A 3,929-nucleotide genomic window follows, 5' to 3' on the forward strand; every position below is an offset into this window, starting at 1 on the left:
ACTGACAATTGTCATCTGCCATTAAATATTTTGTTAGTTGCTCCTTAGCAAGACAAGTCTTTTTTCTGAACTAGATTCACGTACTTCAGTTTTTACATGCAACACTTGGATTATTATCCAGGCACTCATGCCCGTGTGTTGTATGGATTCCCAACATAGGCCCCATAGAAATAATAGCCTTGTTATGAATGCATTCACCACAAAGGTACATGGAAAACCAGGAATACAGATGTTGCAACTCAAGAAAAGTATTAGGCTATGTGTCCACGGGAGAAGGTAGCTGCGGATTTTTCTGCATCAAAATCCGCGGCTTTCCCGCAAAATCCGCACCTATTCAGGTGCGGATTTACCGCGGAATTGCCGCGGATTTTGGTGCGGATTTTTTTTTTTTCCCAATTTTAAAGCCAAAATCCGGATGAAAATCCGCAACAATAATTGACATGTTGCAGATTTTCCGGATCAAAATCCGCACGAAATCCGCTGCGGAAAAATCCGCAGCATGGGCACAGCATTTCCAAAATGCCATAGAAATGGCTGGGAAGTGCCTGAGCTGCAGATTTTCGGGAAATCCGCGCATTTTCCGCAGCGTGGACACTAGAGATGAGCGAACCGGTCCCGGTTCGGCTCGAGGCCGGTTCGCCGAACGGAGGTCCCGTTCGAGTTCGGCTCGTCGAACGTTCGACGAACCGAACTCGATCTGCATAGGAAACAATGGCAGGCAGTCACAAACACAGAAAAACACCTAGAAAACACCCTCAAAGGTGTCCAAAAGGTGACAAACAACTCACAACACATGGGAAAGTGACAAGGACATATACTCATGCAAAAACAAAACAGCTGGACCAGGAAAAAGAGGAGGACACACAGATATATGAGTATATGCAAGGAAACATCGATTCCATTATTGTGCAACTTGAGCCCTGCTCATTTTAGGCTTCCAATCTGGATAAATTGCCTGAGCTCGCCACGTACGCCTTGGGGATCTTGTCGTGTCCTGCAGCCAGCGTTCTCTCGGAACCTGTCTTCAGTGCTGCTGGGGGTCTGCTGGCAGATAAGCACACATGTCTGTCCACTGACAATGTGGACATGGCTCTCAGAGGACTTTTCTTCCCCTGGGTCAGCCAGGGGACGGGAAAAGCACGCGTATTTTTGAGAGTGCTTCATGCAAAGCATCTTTTTCATTTTGAAAAGGGGCATCAACTGATGTCAGTCAAGTGGGGTGTGTGTGGCACAGTTAGTGGAAACGAGGGAGACTGTGGTTGGAGTCCCCTCGCTGTGTTTCTAAAAGAACCAAGATGAATAAGTCATGGCTCTCAGAGGACATTTCTCCCCCTGGGTCAGCCAGGGGACGGGAAAGGCACACGTATTTTTGAGAGTGCTTCATGCAAAGCATCTTTTTCATTTTCAAAAGGGGGCTCAACCGATGCCAGTCAAGTGGGGTGTGTGTGGCCCAATTAGTGGCAATGAGGGAGACTGTGGTTGGAGTCCCCTTGCTGTGTTTCTAAAAGAACCAAGATGAACAAGTCATGGCTCTCAGAGGACATTTCTCCCCCTGGGTCAGCCAGGGGACGGGAAAGGCACACGTATTTTTGAGAGTGCTTCATGCAAAGCATCTTTTTCATTTTGAAAAGGGGCATCAACTGATGCCAGTCAAGTGGGGTGTGTGTGGCCCAATTAGTGGCAATGAGGGAGACTGTGGTTGGAGTCCCCTCGCTGTGTTTCCGAAAAGAACCAAGATGAACAAGTCATGGCTCTCAGAGGACATTTCTCCCCCTGGGTCAGCCAGGGGACGGGAAAGGCACACGTATTTTTGAGAGTGCTTCATGCAAAGCATCTTTTTCATTTTGAAAAGGGGCATCAACTGATGTCAGTCAAGTGGGGTGTGTGTGGCCCAATTAGTGGCAACGAGGGAGACTGTGGTTGGAGTCCCCTCGCTGTGTTTCTAAAAGAACCAAGATGAACAAGTCATGGCTCTCAGAGGACATTTCTCCCCCTGGGTCAGCCAGGGGACGGGAAAGGCACGCGTATTTTTGAGAGTGCTTCATGCAAAGCATCTTTTTCTTTTTCAAAAGGGGGCTCAACCGATGCCAGTCAAGTGGGGTGTGTGTGGCCCAGTTAGTGGAAACGAGGGAGACTGTGGTTGGAGTCCCCTCGCTGTGTTTCTAAAAGAACCAAGATGAACAAGTCATGGCTCTCAGAGGACTTTTCTTCCCCTGGGTCAGCCAGGGGACGGGAAAGGCACGCGTATTTTTGAGAGTGCTTCATGCAAAGCATCTTTTTCTTTTTCAAAAGGGGGCTCAACCGATGCCAGTCAAGTGGGGTGTGTGTGGCCCAATTAGTGGCAATGAGGGAGACTGTGGTTGGAGTCCCCTCGCTGTGTTTCTGAAAAGAACCAAGATGAACAAGTCATGGCTCTCAGAGGACATTTCTCCCCCTGGGTCAGCCAGGGGACGGGAAAGGCACACGTATTTTTGAGAGTGCTTCATGCAAAGCATCTTTTTCATTTTGAAAAGGGGCATCAACTGATGTCAGTCAAGTGGGGTGTGTGTGACCCAATTAGTGGCAACGAGGGAGACTGTGGTTGGAGTCCCCTCGCTGTGTTTCTAAAAGAACCAAAATGAACAAATCATGGCTCTCAGAGGACTTTTCTTCTCCTGGGTCAGCCAGGGGACGGGAAAGGCACGCGTATTTTTGAGAGTGCTTCATGCAAAGCATCTTTTTCTTTTTCAAAAGGGGGCTCAACCGATGCCAGTCAAGTGGGGTGTGTGTGGCACAGTTAGTGGAAACGAGGGAGACTGTGGTTGGAGTCCCCTCGCTGTGTTTCTAAAAGAACCAAGATGAACAAGTCATGGCTCTCAGAGGACTTTTCTTCCCCTGGGTCAGCCAGGGGACGGGAAAGGCACGCGTATTTTTGAGAGTGCTTCATGCAAAGCATCTTTTTCTTTTTCAAAAGGGGGCTCAACCGATGCCAGTCAAGTGGGGTGTGTGTGGCCCAATTAGTGGCAATGAGGGAGACTGTGGTTGGAGTCCCCTCGCTGTGTTTCTAAAAGAACCAAGATGAACAAGTCATGGCTCTCAGAGGACTTTTCTTCCCCTGGGTCAGCCAGGGGACGGGAAAGGCACGCGTATTTTTGAGAGTGCTTCATTCAAAGCATCTTTATCTTTTTCAAAAGGGGGCTCAACCGATGCCAGTCAAGTGGGGTGTGTGTGGCCCAATTAGTGGCAACGAGGGAGACTGTGGTTGGAGTCCCCTCGCTGTGTTTCTAAAAGAACCAAAATGAACAAATCATGGCTCTCAGAGGACTTTTCTTCCCCTGGGTCAGCCAGGGGATGGGAAAGGCACGCGTATTTTTGAGAGTGCTTCATGCAAAGCATCTTTTTCTTTTTCAAAAGGGGGCTCAACCGATGCCAGTCAAGTGTGGTGTGTGTGGCCCAATTAGTGGAAACGAGGGAGACTGTGGTTGGAGTCCCCTCGCTGTGTTTCTAAAAGAACCAAGATGAACAAGTCATGGCTCTCAGAGGACTTTTCTTCCCCTGGGTCAGCCAGGGGACGGGAAAGGCACGCGTATTTTTGAGAGTGCTTCATGCAAAGCATCTTTTTCTTTTTCAAAAAGGGGCTCAACCGATGCCAGTCAAGTGGGGTGTGTGTGGCACAGTTAGTGGAAACGAGGGAGACTGTGGTTGGAGTCCCCTCGCTGTGTTTCTAAAAGAACCAAGATGAACAAGTCATGGCTCTCAGAGGACTTTTCTTCCCCTGGGTCAGCCAGGGGACGGGAAAGGCACGCGTATTTTTGAGAGTGCTTCATGCAAAGCATCTTTTTCTTTTTCAAAAGGGGGCTCAACCGATGCCAGTCAAGTGGGGTGTGTGTGGCCCAATTAGTGGCAATGAGGGAGACTGTGGTTGGAGTCCCCTCGCTGTGTTTCTAAAA

Source organism: Anomaloglossus baeobatrachus, chromosome 3 (genome assembly GCF_048569485.1).
Source record: "Anomaloglossus baeobatrachus isolate aAnoBae1 chromosome 3, aAnoBae1.hap1, whole genome shotgun sequence".
In the NCBI taxonomy this organism is placed as follows: domain Eukaryota; kingdom Metazoa; phylum Chordata; class Amphibia; order Anura; family Aromobatidae; genus Anomaloglossus; species Anomaloglossus baeobatrachus.